This window comes from Dasypus novemcinctus, chromosome 15 (genome assembly GCF_030445035.2).
Source record: "Dasypus novemcinctus isolate mDasNov1 chromosome 15, mDasNov1.1.hap2, whole genome shotgun sequence".
In the NCBI taxonomy this organism is placed as follows: Eukaryota; Metazoa; Chordata; class Mammalia; order Cingulata; family Dasypodidae; genus Dasypus; species Dasypus novemcinctus.
In genome coordinates, this window is record NC_080687.1 from 94,411,614 (window position 1) to 94,431,360 (window position 19,747).

The 19,747-nt window shown below is 47.5% G+C and overlaps 1 long non-coding RNA gene across 12 annotated transcripts in view; it reads left to right on the forward strand.

Moving 5' to 3' along the window:
* LOC131273456 (uncharacterized) overlaps positions 1 to 19,747 on the forward strand; it is a 407,742-nt gene that overhangs the window by 49,866 nt on the left and 338,129 nt on the right. For 10 of the 12 annotated variants that reach the window (XR_011645849.1, XR_011645848.1, XR_011645847.1 and 7 more), the window contains 3 exons: positions 5,484 to 5,562; positions 7,893 to 7,960; positions 9,884 to 10,041. This is a non-coding gene — a long non-coding RNA (uncharacterized lncRNA). Of the gene's footprint in view, positions 1 to 5,483; positions 5,563 to 7,892; positions 7,961 to 9,883; positions 10,042 to 16,294; positions 16,332 to 19,747 lie in introns of all 12 variants that reach the window. The other 2 variants (XR_011645846.1, XR_011645844.1) reach the window with 2 other exon arrangements.

Here is a 19,747-nt window from a genome sequence, read left to right on the forward strand (position 1 = left end):
GAAAGTGAGGAGAAACCCCTGAGGATGACCACAGCCTGGACTGGCCCATTGCTTGGATGACCTCACAAGGAGCCATTGTGCGGGGCCTGCTGCCCCTATATAAGGCCCTGCAGCTGAGGCTCAGTGTCCGCTTACCCAGGAAGCTGTTTTTGGTGACCTGTGGACTAGGACTGCCATTCGCTGGTTTATTTATCATTTGTGGATTCGTTTATTTTGTTTCTTATTTTTTCTTTTTGTCTTAGTTCTTTTCTCCCGATTTTTTCTTTATTATTTACTTTTTTAAAAAATTATTTTGCTTTTACCTTTTGCCTGTTTGTTGTTTTTTAATCTTTCCCTTTTATTTTACTCCTGTTTATTTTTTATTATCATATTTTTTATTTTATTTTATTTTTTTAGCATTTTATTTATATATTTTTTTATTAGATCAGTTATTCAGGCTTTCCCATTGGAAAGTCTGCATAGAGTCACCGGGTCTCCAGCCCAGCATAAACTCCAGTATGCTGCGGCCTCTCCCAGCCTTGACGGCTAAGGAGGAGACCCACCTGAAGAATTATCAGTTCTCGAGATTACTAGGCAAAGGTGCCTTTTCCATGACTTTTCTAGCGCGGCATGTCCTCACCCGCCATGAGGTAGCCGTGAAAATCATACGCAAGAAGGACAGCCCCAGCAGCCTCCGCATGCGCTCCAGAGAGGTGAGCATAATGAAGAGCCTGCGCCATCCCAACATTGTCCGGCTCTTTGAAGTCATTGACAGCCCCGACAAGCTCTACCTGGTCATGGAGTACGCCCGTGGAGGTGATCTCCTGCACTACCTGGTGGCCCATGGACCTCTCTCAGAAGAGGAGGCCCGAGCAAAATTTCGCCAAGTCTTATCTGCTGTGCACTACTGTCACCAGAAGTGTATCTCGCACAGAGACTTGAAAGCAGAGAACCTCCTCTTGGATGCTGCTGGGAATGTGAAAGTTACGGATTTCGGGTTAAGTAACACCTTTGACATCAGCCAGCAGCTGGAAACCCTGTGCGGCACTCCCTGTTATACTGCCCCCGAAATATTTAAGGGGCACACGTACAGTGGGCCGGCCGTGGACGTCTGGAGCCTGGGGGTGATTCTCTACAACATGGTCAGCAGGAAGTTCCCTTTCTTTGCACAGAGCTCTAAGCTCCTGCAGGAGCGGGTGCTCAGCGGGAAGTTCCGCATCCCATACTACCTGTCTGTGGACTGCAGGAATCTCCTCCAAAAGTGCCTGACAGTGGATCCCTGTAGGAGGTCAAGCCTCCCAGACATAATGACTGACCCGTGGGTCAATACGGGCTATGAGCACACACAATTGAGGCCGTATGTGGAGCCCCTCCCAGCTCGCCAGGACCCCCACCGGATAGCAGCGATGATAGCCATGGGCTACAAAGAGGAGGAGATACAGGCGTCCTTGCAAGATGACAGATATGATGAAGTCATGGCCATATATCTTTTGCTGGGCCACAGCAGATGGGAGCAGGAGACCTCCACCAGCGCCCCGCAGACCCAGCCCCCTGCCATGCCAGGAGTGGGAGGAGCCCACCTCTGTGCCCTCCCACCACAGCCTGCCCCCTGCCCTGGTCCACCCTGCAGCTCTCCTCCCCTGCAGAGGACCATCCTCAGTCAGGCCGTCATGGACAAGGGCCGGCAGAGCCAGCGCATGCCAGAGCCAGGAGCCTCCAAGACGTCGGCTTCCCCCACAGGGCCCCTGGCCCTGCCTCAGGTGCACCAGCAGCCCCAGATGGCCTGGGTGAGGCCCAGCTCAGCCGCCAGGCCCTGCCCCAAGGAGCGTCATCAGGAGGGTCCCCTGCTTGGCCCTGCGGTCACCGCCTCCTCCCACGTGGGAAGCGGTAGGGAAGGAGGCTCTGAAGGAAGCACTTACATGTCCGCTGTTGGCACGGGTGAAGCCATCCCCAGGGGAACACCCCAAGTCAGGGGTGAGCAGAAGAACTTGCCCTGCAGGGGGAGGCCCGCCTCCCCTCCCGCCAACAGGCAGGGCCAGCCGAGCATGTGGAGGCGATTCTGGACTTTCCTGTGCCTAGGGTGCGCCTGCAAGGAGCTGCACCAGGGGAGGGACAACCAAGTGGGCCCTCAGGGGGCCCTGCCACGGTCACGGGACCCCAAGTGGAAGATGAAGGTCACGAGCTCCCTGGAGCCGCACGAGATAATGGGGGAGATCTGCCGGGTGCTCGATGCACTTGGCTGCGAGTGGGACCTGATGGGGCCCCACGGGCTGCTGTGCGTGTGCGGCACGCCGGGCCAGGAGGACTTCCTCCAGTGGAGGGTAGAAGTGTGCAGGCTGCCACGGCAGGGGCTCCACGGGGTGCAGGTCAAAAGGGTGTCTGGGAGTTCCTGGGCCTTTAGAGACATTGAGGCCAGACTCACAAAGCTGCTTCAGGTGTAAAGCGCTCCCAGGCACCCTCTGGGAGAGCAGGCAAGGGGGGCAGGCCCTCACTGCCCAGGCGACCACTGCCCACACCCCCAGGCAGAACCCCAGAGCTGCCTTGGGCCTGCTCCCCTCTCCTGTCCTTCTCCCAGGCTGGTGGTGAGGCCCAGGGGCTGCCCCTTGACGCCACATGTCCTGGGAGCTGGATAAAGCTCCTTAGTTACTGGTAATGTTCTGCATGCCATGGAGGTGCTGGGGTCCTCCTCACTGGACCCCCACTGCGAGCTCGCCGTGGCCTATGCACACCCCCATCCTGCCCTGTGTACACCCCCAGCCCCGTGTGACAAACACCACAGCAGCATGTTTTGGCTGTTGAGGTCCCACTCGTGGCTGCTGGTGATTGTCTCCCGTATCTCCTCTGTGGGCTCCATGGGGCTCCTGGTCTCCGTCCTCCATGGTAAGTCTACTGAGTGGACCTTGGTTTCTCCCCTCGGTATTTGCTGAGGTTCAATGACCTCCGGGCAAACCCGACCTGCTTATATCTTCACTTAACCTTGAACAGGTTCCCTTTGGGTGTGTTCTGGCCTGGCTGTTGCTAGAACAAGAAGCTGGGGACCCAATGCAGGGAAAATTTCCCTAGGTGCCTTGCTGTGGGAGCTGCCCTCTGTGGACAGAGCTCTCTTGGACTTAGCTTGGGAAGATGTTTTATTTTTGGACTCCATCCATGCTTCTGCTATGGGGTGGTGAGGCCACCAGGCCGTGCTGCAGGGTTCCTGGTTCTTGGCCTCTCCATTGAGCATTTGTGGTGCCCAGTCCAGAGAGCCTGAGGGGCTGCAGGCAGCTGTGCTTGAGCTGTCTTTGATTCCTGGTCCTGGCGAATGAGTCTGGGAGATGGCAGTGAAATAAGAAGTCCATTGTGAACCTGAGAGTAAAAAGCACATGGAGATGCTCCCACCTCTGGTGAGGAGAAGCAGAGGCAGTGACCAAAATGGAAACCATGGGAAGAGTCCAGGCTGCTCTCCCTAGACTTACTGTGGAGGAAGAAGCTCATGTGCCACACGGAGCCTGAAAGGACAGTGGGGGAGATGAGCAGGTGTGGACACAGCAGCTGTAGTTGGACCTGAACAACAGTTTCGGCTGCTGGGCACGAGCGCCACGTGTGCTGGAGGGCTTAGGGCATGGAGGACGGAGGTCTGCAGTGCTGGGTGGGTCTCACTGGGTCCACCTGCAGAGGAGATCCTCATCCACAAGGCCTTCCAAGCCTCGGCTCCTAAGATCCAGGGGCTTCAGCTTCCGAAGGTGAAGGGAACCATCTGGGGGCCCAGAGGAGCGGCCTGCAGAGCCTCGCTGCCAGGGGGCCACTCGCCCCACCCACACTGCTGCAGAGACTGGCCTGTGTCCCCTGGGGCCCTGCACCCCTCTCCTGCCTTCTCCATCTTCCTCTTTGTAGGAGAGTGGAGTTCATTCTGGAGAAATAAAGAGAATTCAAATGAGAGCAGAGTCTGTTTATTCAAAGCTTGCCCAAGAAGAGGGTCGATACCATCTCTAGTTTGGGCAGAGACCCCCAGGTAGGCAGGAGCGTGGGAAGCATCACAGGGAGCAGCAAGAAGGCTCAGGGGGCTCCCGATGCAGGCGGTGGGCGGTGAAGCTGGGGGCGGCCACCTGAGAGGCATCTTATGTGACTGTTTGGGGAACTCATTTGGCTTCCCCTGGTAGGTCCTTCTTTGGGAGAATGGGTGACTTCCGCAGGGTGAGCACAGGGAGGCTGGGTGTCATTGGCAAAATTCCTCCCCTCCGGGGCCTGATGCTTACAGAGGTTTGGGCATCTCGCAGTTCTTTCCCTGCCCAGAAATTCCCCCTCCCACCCTGTCCTCCACAGTGGTCCAAGGAAGTGGAGGAGGGGAAGATGCAGCACAGGGGGCTCCCTCTAAAGGACAGTAATATGCATAACAATAGAAAATAAAATTCCAAGGTCCCTTCTTCTCCAGCTCCAAGCAGGAAGTGGGCACTGCATCCCTGGGGCCCTGCCCTGGGGACGGGATTCCCTGGCAGCCCTTGCAAAGCCCACGTAGGCTTCTACCCTCCCCTCCCTCCTTCCCCTCAAGCCAACCATCCCGTGGCCTGTTCCTCACCTCAGGACCCTGGGACCCATGCCTGGGCATCTGTGCACCTGGCCTGGTGCAGATCTGAGCAGGAGGGGCTGGCAGCTGCTCTAGGATGCAGAGCTGAGGGTAGGGGTTGCTGGTGACCCCCCTGCACCAAATGCTGTCCCATTCCCCAGAGTCGGGCCTGTTCTTCCCAAGCTGCTGTCGGGTCCTGTCCTCCAAAGAGCCTGTGCTTCCACCTCCCCCAGCCCTCCAGGTGGAAAGAGGGGCTACCCCAGGCCTGGAGAGAGCAGGGGCTGCAGGCTGCTGGGGCCCCAGTCCCCAGGAGGCTGTCCCGGGTGTCCTCTCCCCGGTGAGGGGACACAGGCTTCTCCCTCCAGGAGAGCCTCTGCCCCACAGCACCCACCTGCTGCTGCTCTTCCCTCGGGGTGCCCTTGCTGTGATCCACGCAGCTCCTGCCACAGTGACTCCCCCCTCCCCACCTCCCTGGGCCACCCCTCTGCTTCCTGCCTTCCCTCATGGACAGTGAGGTCCTGCAGTGGCTGAAGGTTTACTTTTAGTTTTGAAGGTTTACTTTCCTTCTCGTGTATATGTGAGGCACAACCATGTTTGACAAAAACAAGATATACTTCTACTGCATGTGGAAAAATCATTTTTTAAGTTTAGTTAAGGCTGGCTCTATTCATTCCTTGAAAGTACACTTGGTTTGGCAAAAATTCAATGTTACTTGCAAAAGAAAGATCTTAAAAGTTAAGCAAATTTAATTTTTATTTATGTTTGTAAAGATTTATTTCTCCCCACCCCCTCGTTGTTTGCACTTGCCGTATGCTGTTTTTAGGAGGCACCGGGAACTGAACCCAGGACCGCTGATATGGGAGGGAGATGCGTAATCACTTAAGCCCCTGCGTGCCCTGCCCTGTTGTGTGTCTCATTATGTTTTTTCTTCTTGGTCTCTTGTGTCATCTTGTTGCGTCAGATCACTGCCACTGCCCAACATACCAGCTCGCTGTCTTCTTTAGGATGCACTGGGAATCAAATCACAGACCTCCCATGAGGTAGGCAGGAGCTCAGTTGCCTGAGCCACATCTCTTCCCTTAACTAGATTTAAATATGAGGGCAAAGGAATAAGGAAAATTGTATATGGGATTACAAAATATTTTAGAAGCATAAAATTTAGGCTCCACTAGGAATCTGAGTCCAGTGCTCTTTCCTCAATACACAACACATACACAATATTATCCTCTAAGGGTTCTAGAACATTAGATTCAACAGGATATGAACATTAATGTAAGAATTTTATGAAACACTTCCCAATAATCACTGAGAAATGAGCATTGACATTTACCTCTGTTTTCTCACATAACTTAAATGATGATAAAGTGATTAATTTCAAGGACTGAGCCACAAGGATGAACAGAGAGACAAGGAAAACAGAATAATAAAATAGTGAAAGTGAAGTGTGGACTTAGGACTAGGAACTTGTTGGCAAAAGTAGAGAACCCTAACCTGAGGCAGCAGCGGCAGAAGGACAGGCCCGCTCACTTATGCTCTGATCCCTGCAGCGCTCAGCACCGCAGACATCAGGGACCCTGTGGTGGAACAGGTGGGGAGAAAGGCAGGTCAGGAGAGGGGGAGTCTGGACAGAATGGTCCGCAGCCCGTAGCTCCTGCCCACTGCAGAAGACTGGGTTTTACTTTCCAGAGGTGTGGATTCAGGGACGCCCTGGACTAAGGACCATCGCCCTGTGTGCAGTAAGATGCCACTTAAAACATGGGGCTGTGTGGAAGTCCACCTGTCAAACAGAGAGACTTCTAGTCCTGGACACTGCATTGTTTCCAAGAGCTGTTCATTAGAAATAATAGTGTGCTGAGCAAGCCCGTGAATGTAGGAGTTTTCTTTCTATTGGCTTATTTTCCCTACATATGCTCGCTCTAGTTTTTTGTAAACCTATTTAGTAAGAGAGTGATATCCAGATGTGACAGCTTGAATTTGGTGAATCCCCCCCAAAATTTACATTTTTTAATTCAAAAGGTGGTGAGACCTTTTGATTGCCTTTGACTTGGTTCTCACCCTGAATAGGTCACTTGATCAGTTCATTTTGATGGGACTCCATCAGTGAGGCATGACCCAGGTTTGGTTTCCCCCCTCTTCCTGGGCCTTACATAAATGGAGACACAGGGAGGAGACTTAGAGAAACAAAGTCACCATTTTGTCGCTGCCATGGGAGAGAGGCCTCGAGGATCACTAGCAGCTGAAGCTGAAGCCTGAAGCCCCCAAGAGGCTGGGCTCATGGAGCAGCTCAAGGCTGAAGAGATGAGCCACATGCCTGGTACCCGCAGCCAAGCTCTGGGAAATGGTGAGCCTTGAGTGAAGGCAGGGACCAGGCAGAGATCTGCTGCTGTCTTGTCACTCCACGTGGCAGGGTGCCAGGGTCACCAGGAGCTGAATTTGGTGAGAAAGCATCTCTGATGGTGCCTTGATTTGGCTATTTCACAACCACAGAACTGTAGGATTTTGCCCTAATAAATGGGTTGTAAAAGCCAACCCCTTTCTGGTACTTTGCATTGGGAGCTCTCTGTCAAACCAAAACACCACATTATTCTGTTTCATTTCTGTTTGAGTTACCTATTCTCCTTTTTAAATGGAAACATGATTATGTAGTAGATTCAATATTGAAGACTTAAGTTTTTAAAAATTAGATTCAAGTCATTTTTCCTTAAGAATTCAATGTTGAATGTATTTAGGCTTTCTGCTTTGTCAAGTGTTGATGACAGTGTTAACTCTGTGTGTTTCTGTGTGTGTGTGTATGTATGTACGTGTGTGTGCACAAGTGTGTACTTGCAGACTGAATACATTTTGCCGGTGTGATAGCCATCCTTTATAAACCACAGGAAGGAGACTTTCCTGGAGCTCAGAAGGGAGTCATCTCTTTTCCACCTCCTTACCTGAAAAAGCCAGTGAACTATCTAAATAATCCAGAAAACCAGGTCCTTTTTGAAAGATGGGCATTTGAGTATAGTCTGGGAGATCATATATTTGTCTTGAACTAACAAATACATGTGGCAAAATACATAAAACTTTTTGGCACTTCCTGAGAACTAAGATTTCCCAAACAAAGCCAGTGTTGTAATTTTTATGGAGGTGTATTTTTGCTTTGATTTATTGTTGATCAAACAGAAGAAAGAATGGTGGAAAGCAGAGTCCTTTTGTCTCTTGGCTCCAACAAGGGCATTACTTGAGACTGTTCTATGTACAAGTCTAAGAATAAAATGGTACTCTGGATAGACGCTCATGGAATCCGCTTTAGGTTTGCATTAAATTGGTAGTTTGGTAATGAAAGGAATGATTGTCTTGTGATTGTAACTTTTCTCTATCTGTTCTTTAGAAATTATCTTTTGGAACAACCGTGTTCTGCAAAGGCTTAAACTTTCCTCCATGATGAATGGAGATAAGGTATGTAGGACATCATGAGGGTCAAAAATGACAGTGAAGGGGGGACAGGAATCGTGGGGTCCAGCACAGGCAGGCAAGGATGACAGAGCAGGGGGGAGGGGGACCCTTCCTGGGAGGTCCATGTCTCCAAGGGTCGGAGGTGGGTCAGAGACGCAGGGGCACCTGGAGGGGAGGGCTGCGGGGGGCGGGGAAGGGTGAGCCTGCGGGAGGGTAAGGGTGCTGGGAGAGCAGCTGCCCTGGAGCACAGGGTGCCTGAGGGAGGAGCCTCTGCTCTGCAGTAGGAGGAGCCCTGGCTGCCATCAGGTGCCTGGGTGCTCCCTGGGGTGGTCGCCGTCCTGGGCCACCCCAGCCCCTGACAGCGCCGCAGCCATTTTCAGGCTGCAGAGGACGCCGTCCTGGGCTCCTCGTACTGCACAGAGGCCGGTCCTTGTGGCCCGGGTGGTCGTGCAGCCCCGCAGAGCCGCTAGGCTCCTCCAGGAGGGCCCCTGCTTGGCCTCACCCAGCAGCGCCCCCTCGGGGCCTGGAGACCTTTGTCTTTGGGCTCTGCTGCGCCCTCTGGTGGCACCAGGCGGAGGGCCCCTCGTGCCCTTCACCTTCTCCAAGGGAAGCTGGCAGAGTCCCCTGGGCTCCCAGGGCCCCCCAGCTCCTGGGCCCCGCAGGCGAGGAGGAAGGCGCCTTGGGAGCAGGAGGCTCCAGGCCCCAGTCCTGGGCCTATGAGGAGCAGGAGAACACCATGGAAGGTTGGGGTGAGCCCTGAGAGGACACACTGGCCCCCCTACAAAGTGAAGCAGGTTCCACAAATCTGGTTTCCAGGAAATGGAGGTGTTTTCCTCGGTGGAGGCAACTCCACAGACGAAAGCAACCAACTACACGTAATTGACTGGAAATGAGTTGTAGTAAGTCCTTTAGCCAGGATACAGCATCTGCAGCTTTCTTAACAGAGAAAATATGACACCATTTTATTGCAAACTGGCCAAAAGTTAAGGTACCCAAACTACGATTTTCTTTGAGGCTACAATTTTGTGGCAGCTCTGAGTACTTTTCCAGAACATGCTGACCCTGGTTTCCATATCACACACAAGGATCCAGGGCATGACATTTAACAGCTGGCTTTCTACTTTCAGCTAGCATCCTAAACCCAGGAAAGTGTGGATTTACACATACCACTGTAGTAATGCAAAGCTCATTAGAGCTTATTAGCAAGTTTCTTTTATGAATAAACATCAAAGTCAGAATTTGATGGCTGCTATAGAATATTCAGGAATATATCCTAATACTTTAAATTAGTTACAAATGCCCAAGAAGTCAGAGAAATAAGACCAAAGAACTTGTTAAAGGAGACTTTCTTAGTTTGTGATCCTTTCAGGGTGGAAATGTGAACTGGCGGTGCAGACATTACATAGTTAAAAAGGCCTAGCTCTCCTCAGTGAGTTTTGAAGTTTTCTGGGACATCCTGCTGTGCAAATAAAGTTGCTTTATTCATGCTGGGAATCCAGGATGACTCCCTTGAGGAAGCAACATATGATTTACTTTCTCATTATCACAAGTGTGATTGAAGAATTCAGATTAAATAAATGCTTAGGGAAACATCTAAATTAAAGCTATTAAACCTTGAATAATAAACATGGTAACCTAAATTTATATTCTCTTCTTTTCTTGGTCCTCCACTTGCTCAATCCATTTGAAACTCTTGGCTTCATTTATGTTAATATTTGCATCCACAATTCCTACATGAACCTGTGTATAGAGCATAAGACTTCATAAACTCATTTCAGTCATTACATCTGACAATTAATAAAAGCCTCCCAATTATAATAGATTTGAAAATTATGTGTTAAAATGCATTGAAGTTATTTTGTATGCCTTCTTTTTCTACTTCCTTCAATAAACAAAGCAAAGCATTTCTATTGCCTGTCTTTCCAGATAGACTGTGAGCCTCCCAATGACAGAGGCCAGATCTCCAGAACCTTGAAGGGTGTGAGATGTATACTAAGTGCTAAATAAATGTCGAACAGGTCCAATTTTTAATAATCCGTTGTAATGAGGTGGAAGCAGTTGGTGACTGACCCTTGTTTTTTTTGGTAAGCAACATTTTAAGCATTATTAGTAGTTAAAAGTGGGAGTCTTTGAAATGACAAAGCCTGGTTTTGAATCCCAGTTTCTTCATGTAATACCTGTGCATCCTTCGGAAATCACTACATTTCTCTAAATTCCATTTTCCTTGTCTATAGAATAAACTGAGATTACCTATGTCTAACATATAGGGACCATTCTGTAAATGGTGGCTAATATTATTACAAGAGACTATACCAATGTTTTCTTTGTTTTTTAATCTGTTTGGGTTCTATCTGTGAAGTTTAATGTAAATAACTATAGTGGTATACAATATTGCTAAGCATGAAGAAGATAGATAATTGGCCCTTCCCACAAATACCCCAAGTCAGAAAGTAAAGAAGTTTTAACTAGTAACCTATTTATTTGTTGAAACTAAACTTTGTAAGTTACTACTAATCATTGAGAATTAATTGGATAATTATGGCCTTATCAGTTCAGAAACTATATTTCCTTCCTTTTCAGTCAGTTTTTTAAATAAACGAAATAGTCTTTATGAATGGTTTTTTGTGGATTTTTAAATTGAAATACTAAGTTCCTGGTGTATCTTTTACATCAATTGAGATATTCAGTGTATGAGGTTTACTTGAATTGGTGTGTGTGAACCCATTACATTTGGGGATTGAACAAATAGGAGATCTAGTCTATACTTCTAATGTTTCAGCTTCTGTAAATGAATTAGTCATTTTAAATACTTCTCAGTTATTCTCTTTTCCTATATAGTGAAAGATATAGTTGTTAGGCCTCAGAGCAGGGCCTCTGTGGATAAGCAGAGATGGAATGAAGAAAACTTTCACATGAGAGGTAGGCATACTTTTATTATGTCTGCAGAGGTAAGGAGCCAAGGCCAGTCCAAAGTGACTCAGACCCAACTCCCCATGCTGCAGTTTCTCTCTTGCTTAAATGCCTAAGTTACTACTTAACATTTGCTTTGATTATGCATTAGTTTTTCTGCTTATGGATGAGCACACATAGCTGGTTATATAATTGCATGATTAGTATGTTCAGGAAATCATGCTTCCACATACATTGGGTGATCAAGAAAGGGGCAGATAACCCCATCCCTGGGTGGGAAATTTGCTATGCTAATTAGCAGGTTGAAGTGAGGACAGCCAGGGGCTTCTGTGCAGGCCCAGCCAACTGGTAAAAGCTGGTTTTCCTACTTCATTGCTTCAGCAGGATATTCTTGACCACCAAAAGTGGAATTTGGTAGAAAGAGAGGGTTACATCTCATTACCTTCTGATTTACATATAATTCTTTCCTTTGTATCCTGGCTGTTAGGAAATAAAAAGCATAACCTTGCAGAAAATTATCTAACAAGCCACTCCTGCGCCCTGCTTCTCTAAATCAGCCCATGAGAACATGGCCTTGCAGGAGATTATCAAATGAACCACTCCTGCCTGCCCCCCCACTTCTGTGATCTAACAAACCAGTCCTGTCCCCGCTTCTATAAATCAGCCCACAAAAGCATGACCTTGCACCTACCTTCTGCTTCTGTAACCCCACTTGCAAAATTACCCTAGCAACACATTAGTCAGTGAGTGAGAGCCATGCTAGTCCCACATAAAATCTTATATAAACCTATGAAAACTGAAAGACAGGGCTCAGAATTTGGAAAGTGACTCTCCTCTGGGCCTGTGTGTTATAAGTCTGTTCCTCTGCTCATCTGAGGACCACTTGGGTTTTTCTGCCACTCAGAACTCCTGGCTTTGCTACAACATTTGGTTCCCTGACTGGGAAACCCAACCATGCTGGCCTTTTGAGCCTCTGGTTTGGGACTGGCAGGCATGGCTGGTGGAGATCTCCACATGAAGGAGGCAGCGCCACCTGTCCTCTTGATGGGGCCTCCTTTGGGGAAAGGATCCCTGTGGAACATGTCCTCTGACCCAGCCTGACTCAGTGGAGGGGTGGGTTGAACAGCATATGAAGATGCTGGAAAGGTAAGGCCCCAGGGCTCTGAGTCCCAGTCAGGCCCATCTCCAGACAGAAGTGGAGAATGGTCACCTCCCAAAATCTCGAGATTCAAGATTCCAGGATAGGGCAGTTCCTTGGGCGGGACTGTGGAACCTCTGAGTGATTGAGTGAATGACTGGGGACTGCAGAGGCCTCTGCTGATCCAGTCTGTGGCCCCATGGCCTGCACTATGGGGCCCGAGTAGGTCCCAACCTGCACTCAGTGGCTACGTCATCCGGCATAGTGGATAATCCAGACTCTACATGATGCCTTAGCTAAGGTGAGACGAAGTTCTCCTGAGAAGCACGGACAAGCAGGCATCTGAGTGGCCTTTTGAGGGGCCCCCCTCCTTTGTTTGACCTGTGACACCAGCTCAGGGATGGGATCATCACAATCCAAACTCACCATCTTAGATGCTATATTAAAATTTTTCAAAAAGGGCTTTTCCAGGGATTATGGTATGTTCCCCAGAACTCTCCGGACTCTGTGCAAAGTCAAGTGGCCTAACTTTAGTGTTAATTAGCCCTCAGGGAACCCTAGAGGAGGCCAAGGTTCATGCAGTTTGGCAGACAGTCACTGAAGCCCCGGCCACCCCGCTCAGTTCCCCTACTTCAATTCCTGGTTAGAAATTGCCCAAACCCTGCCCTCTGAGGTTCGATTCTGTGCTGGAAGGAAGGGTCAGAGCAGGGTCCTAGTAACACAAACAACCAGACTTTGAAAGCCTGTTATTCTACAAAAATCTCCAGAAGGAAACCCACTCTTCCTGCTGTATAGTACAGCCATTCCAGAACATTTCCCTGCCCTGGAGCCTCCACAGGCAGATCTCCCAGAGAGGACTCCACCTTCAGGCCCCAAGGCGCGTCAGCCCTGAGGGGGCTCCTGAGGTCCCTTTGGTGAGGAGACTTCAGTCAGTGCAGCCTGCACTTCAGAAGCCCCTCCATGAAACACAGGGTTCACCCAGATCAGTGCAGATGGGACTGAGCAACCCAGGAGGCCAATCCTGTTTCATCAGCCCTTCACACCTGCAGATCTCTTAAACTGGAAGCACCCACCCCTTCACAGTCGGAAAAGCCTCAGGCTCTTATCCACCTCCTGGAGTCCATTTTCCACACCACCGCCCCACTTGGGGTGATTGCCTCCAGCTCCTCCTAACCTGTTCAATATGGAGCAGAGACGCCAGATCCTCATGGAAGCCAGAAACTGGTTGTGAGAACAGGCCCCCACAACTGTCTTGAAACCAGAGGAATGGGCCCCAGAAGCAGCACCAAAAGCTCAACCAGCCTGATACTTTAACACAAATCAGGGACAGGCTGCCCTTCAGTGGTATCAAAAAGCCCTCCTCAGAGGGGTACGAGAAAGAGCGAGGCAGCCCACAAACACAGCCTACAAGGCCGCCATCACTCAACAGGCTGAAGAACCTCTGGGGGATTTTTATGAGCAACTCTGCAAAGCCTTCCGGATCTACACTCCCTTCAACCCAGAAGCCCTGGAAAGCCAGAGAATGGTCAGTGCAGGTCTCGTCACCCAGGAGGTGTGAGACATCAAATGCAAACTTTGAAAGCTAAATGGGTTCACAGAAATAAACATCTCCCAGCTCCTCAAAGTCTCAAATGGTATTCATCAGTCGGGACAAAATTGCTGAAAGGGAAGCAAAAAAGCGAATAAAACAGTAGGTCTCCCTGTTAACTGCAGCCTTAAAAAATCCAGACCCAACCAATCGCAAAAGGCCACCCTGAAAAGGGAGGAATACTTCACCCTGAAACACTCCGCTGCTGCCAGTACCTCTTAATGGGACAGTTATGGCCTGGGGCCACCTGATTTTCTTGTCTGAACTTAAAAAATCCTTTTTTTCTGCCTGTGGGTGGCTCACCAGAACCAAATCCTATTTGCTCTTGAATGGGAGAATCCCAAAACTCAACAAAAAAGTTCAGTTAACTTGGACTCAACTCCCACAGGGCTTCTAAAACTCCCCCACTCCTTTTCCTGAATCCTGCCACTTTCCTGCCAACCAAAAGAAAGACTCCTGAACATGACTGTGCAGAAGTAACAAAAAAAAGTGTATGCCAGCTGCCCCGGCCTCCAGGACAGGCCACTTTCTTGCCCAGATCAAACCCTATTCACAGACAGCAGCAGTTTTCTCAGAGATGGAAATAGGCTCGGATTTGCCAGCAACAATTTTGGTACCTAAAGTCCGTCATCTCAAAAAAGCACCAGAGGGAAACTGGCTACCTCCAGGTGGCCAAGTCTTCATCCCAAAGGGGACCGCCCACACCCTTGTTCAACAATACCGCCAGCTCACCCACCTGCAAAAAGCTGCTTGAAGAGCCCTGCTCAGAAAATATTACTACAGTGCCGGATGGCCTCGCCCTGCACCACCGTTAGTGGCCAATGCCAAACCTGCCTAAGAACAACCCCTCCCGAGGTCCAGGCCCCGTGGGCATCCAGCACACAGGAACTGCCCCTTTTAAAAACTTAGCAATGGACTTCACAGAAATAAAACCAAGTCGAGGGTATAGGTACTCATTAGTAATAATGTGCACCTTCTCGGACTGGATCAAGGCCTTTCCCACCACACTAAAAAAGCAAGAAAGTAACTAAAGCTTTGCTCTGAAAAGTTTCATGGCCCAGAATACCCTTATCCATAAGCAGCAACAATGGCCTGGCTTTCATAGCAGCCATCACCCAAGAGCTAGCAAAATATTACAAATTAAGTGAAAACTCCATACAGCATATAAGCCCCAGAGCTCAGGGAAAGTAAAACCCTAACTCTCAAAACCACCCTAGCCAAGTTTAGTTAAAAAAAAAAAAAAGTCCTCCCCTGAGTAAATCTGCCCCATTAGCACTCCTTAGAGTCAGAGGCTTCCCCAGGTCCTGGGGTTATTCACCTTTTGAAATTCTGTTTAAAGGACCACATCCAATTACTCAAACCTTCAAGGGAAATCTTGGACTCCTAGGAAAAACCAACCAGGATTCTACCCTCCAGCAGTTAGGAAAAATCCTAGCCCAAATATACAAACCATCCTGTTGCAGTATCCGATCCCATTAAGCCACCTAGTACACTCACACTTTTTTGGAAACCTAGTTTGGTTTAAAAAAAAAAAAACTGGAAAAAGGAGACTTTCCAGCCCACCTGTTTACTTCTTAAAAAGAGATTGCACTTCAAGAGATGGAGGTTGTTTATTTCTCGTGGCATGGGGCTGAAAATTAATCATAAAAACATTTATATACACATTGGATATTCCAGATTTTGTGTGTGTGTGTGTTTTGTGTGGGTTTTGAAAAAATTATTAAGTATTTATTGAGAATTACTTTGTCAGGCATTATTCTTTTGATTTTATTTTTGTTAAGCACTGATTGTTGTATTACATTTCAAAGATTTAGATTTTATACAACCTTAACATTCAAACATGTAGTGAAATACTGAGGTCCTGTTTTGCCTTTATCTTGGTTTCTTCTCTCAAGGATTTCTGATCATTAGTTTGATAGCATTTCCAATAGTCATGTATAACATGAATGCATTTCTACCCTTTAAAATGGCTTTGTGATTTTTATATCACTTTCTGAGATTTGTGGTTTTATAGCTCTTTGTAAAAAATCTCACTGGTTAATATTCAGATTCTAAATATTAGAAAATTTCAAAAATAAAAATGCATCACAAATTATTTATGAATTCTTTTATTTGAAGTGAAAGCTTTAGGGTAAATCAGAGTTGATCCTATTAAAACCAAATTCCCTTATGCATATTCCATAATGTAGTACTCTCAACAACTTAACTTGCTTCTGTAAATAAAATTCTAGAATAAAATTTAGCATGTGATACCTATGAAAAGGATGGCTTTCTCAGAAATTTCTGTTAGGTAGCAAATAACTTAGATTTAGATATAGCAAATGGAAAATTATATTTTGGCATGTGGTAGGAAAATACTGTGTAGTTTGAAATTTTATCATAAACTTTCCATCATTTAATCCTAAAGAGATAATAACTTTTGAAACTAAAGATGACCCAAAGTGGTAGAATTTATTACAAATAAATGCTTAATAAAATTGCTTACGTCTTTCCACGTCATACCCTTTAGATTAAGCAAAGATATTAGCAAGAGAAGTGTTGTAAACCTTTATCCCATGGAATCAGCAGAAGCCTTAGAATTACAAGATTCTGCACTGAAATACGTTTACCTTTTAATAACAAAAACAGACTCCTCCTTTTTACATTGAAGCATTTGTGCTTTAAATTCCCCTGCTATCTTTTTTCTCCCTTGTTCCTACAGTGGTCAGATTCAGCTGGAGACATCGCCAGGGTGTGAGGTAAGGGTGCTCTCAGACTAGCCAGGGCCTGCCATGGAATTCTGGCTGCCACGTTCCCTGAAGATTCATGGGTGGTGGTGGTGGGTCGTATGGAATGGCCTGTCCTTCTGGTGTCATTTTTCTGTAAGGCTAAAACTTCTCTGAAAATAAAGTTTATTATTACTTAAAAAAAAGAAAAGAAAAGAAAAGAAAAGAATATATCAAAGAGAAACTACCAGAACTATCTGAGAACAGGGAAAGGGGGGTTTGGGAAAGTTACATGAAGTAAAATTTGAGTGGCTGTGGAGAAGGCAGTTTTGACAGGACGGTAGGGATGAACCTAGAGGGGCTTAAAAAGATGAACTTACCCTGGTCATAGGGAGGGAGGTTTGAGTGAGGAACACTCTTTAAGTCCCTTCTTGTCGAATGGGCTTAGAGTGGCCAATGTCGAGGCAGGATTGTACACAAGCCAAATTATATACCCTGAGGTGTCAGTCCGTGTGCAGTCTCACACTGGTAAGTCTCTGTGCTAAAGAAATAGGAGAAAAGGGGGCAATAAAGGTCAGAGCCTTGTCCCCTGAGAGTATGGGTTAGTTGTTGAGCAGAGTGACTTGCAATTGCTTTGGGTATCAGTCATTCCCAGCTCAAGGGTTTACCATGGGCCAGTTAATTGCCCTCATTTTCTGTTAATTGGGGTGAGAATAATAGCTGTTATAAAAATGGAACGAGATGATGCAGGAAGCGCCTTGTCACACAGGCCACGCCATAAACGGTAGCTGTTATTGTTCTCCTGGTCTGTTATTGCTACGGGGGTGGTCTTAGACAGAATCTGGGCACCCCACCTTTTGGTGGAGACGATGCTGCATCACCCCATCATGGAACAGCAGAAAGCCTTTCATGTGCAGGCTGCCCTGGGCCCATGTCATCAGCTCTCCATTCCAGACACTGCTGCTGCTGATTCTGCATGGGCACATTTTATTTTTTAAGGACTTTATTTGGAAATCATTCTAAACTTATAAAAGATTGTCGTCCCCCCCCCCAAAAAAAGCCATTTCAAGGAACATTCATATATTCTTTTTTTCTATTTTTTTAAAAGAGACTTAGATTATGCAACTGTCACATAAAAATGTACAGGATTCCCATATGCCCCACTCCCCACTATCCACTTATTCTTTTACCCACATTTGCCTATTATTAACACGCACTCCATTTGTACTGCCATTTACTCCATCTCTAATTCCCCCTTCCCTCTCTTTTCTTCCCCTCCCTCCAAAGCCCACAACACATATACACAGAGTTCTTTTTCTAAACCATTAGAGGGTATGCTTCTTATACCATGGCCTTTACTCCTCACCATTTCAGTGTGGGTTTTTTACTAACAGGCATTTTATCTTAGAGAGCTACCTTTCAATATTACCTTCATACATCTACATTGATAAAATACTTTCATCTAATCTTCCTTCCATGAGGAAGGAAGGTCCTTCATAGCCTTGCCCCCTCCAGTGCTGGATCTAGTCTAGGCATTGGTGTTGCATTTATTGGGGGTGTAGCTACAGCCTCCTTTGATCTGGAACATTCTACAAACTTTAACTTTTGTGACCTTGAAATTTTGAAGCACACAGTCCCTGCTCTCCCCCACCCCCTTTCCATTAGAATGTTCCCTCATTTTACGTTCATCTGAGGTTCCCTGATGATTCATAATTAGATTGGGGTTCTGCACTCTTGGTTGGAAAACTGCCCAGGCATGCCCCAGCTGGAGGCCTGCCACACCCATCTACCCCTCCCTGGTGGTAGTAATTCCTTCACCTGGCCAAGGTGTGGCCCAATTTCCCCACTGGGTAATTACTGCTTTTTTAATCCTCCCTTGCAACTCATAAGTCTATGGGGGGATGTTTCCAGACCAAGGTAGTGTCCTGCTGAAGGCACACTTTTGACCTCACCAGACAGATGCCCACCCATGAGCATGGCATCAGGAGTCCCAGCAGGGCTCAGAGCCTCTAGGGGAAACAGTGTGTCCACTCCATCTCAATGTACAATTGGAGGATCATCCAGGACCTCCAGTGTCTTCCGCTGAAATGCAGGTTTTCCTGATGGTGAAACCTGCCATATATTGAGGCCTTACTGCAACCAGACGGTGTGAGGTGTTTGACATGTGTCATTGTTACTCCTTTCATTCTGCACATACTTACTGAGTACATACCACGGCACCCAAAGAACTAGAAGTGAATTAAGCCAAGGCCCTACCCTCAGGAGTTCAGGATCCAGACAAGGTATTAGGGAAAGGTGGGCGTTATGAGGCACAATCTACAGGTGCAGGACCTGGAGCTGCCAGGAGGGCACGTGCTGGCCTGGATGACTTAGGCAGTAAATGGCTGGGCCCTGCTTTTCTACTCTTTTTGCCTCTGCATGATGTGGACTAGTGGTGATGTACAAAGCCTTGTCATATTTAGAAACCTAGTGGGACCCGAATAGAACAATCCTTTTCTGAACAACTAGTCTCAGCAGGGGTAGAGAGCATGTGTGTTCATGATGATGCATTTTGCCTCCCACCAGGAATGCAGATGGGGAATGGAAGGAACAGGGGTGGGTATATCCTGGACTAGGTACTGACTGACCCCAGGTCAAGTTTTGCCTTGGTCTAGTCTTCATCCCATCCTTTAATCCAAGTAGCTCTATACTTGAGTGCTTTTTGTTGATGCCGTGGAGCACTAGTCAGTTCCAATAGTTATTAAGAACTTCTACTAAGGTTGGACATCTCAGTGGTTAGGAAAGAATATTTCAGTGTCACATTCTCTTAATATTTGTCCAAGATTGTTTTAATGTTGAACTTCCTCTCATTTTCCCATCAGCAAAGGTGAGCTGTTTCTCTGCAGTCAGTTCTAGATTTTCCCAGGGGATTTTTATTCTCTTTATTGATCTCCTCTTTATTTTTCCTGTTCTTTGCTTTTCTCCCATTGTTTTCTCCCATTGTCTCTTTATTGATCTCCTCTTTATTTTTCCTGTTCTTTGCTTTTCTCCCATTGTTTGACAGAATCACAGACACTTAGGGCTTCCCCTCTGAGCAGGGTCATGCACACAGCCAGCAGTCCCTGAGGGCTTATGGAAGGGAGAGAAAGAGAGGGGATCCAATGATAAGAAATGGACTTTGGGAAGGAGAATTTCAGTGTCCTGCCCATTCAGTGGAGAGAGCACTGGGTTTTCACTGATTGCTGAAGGTACTCCATCATTTAGGCACAATTTATATTCTATTCTTGTAATGCAGTTCCTTATGCTTATCTAAATTGAAATGTATCTGGAACGTTTACACTTGCCCATAAAGCTTCATGGGATTTTCCCAAAGTTTGACTGTTTGCCATCATTTTATTATGTGGAGAATCCTAGTGTCATCCCAAAGAAGGATATTTCAGTTCCAAGTAATGTATCAATCCTTCAGTCAG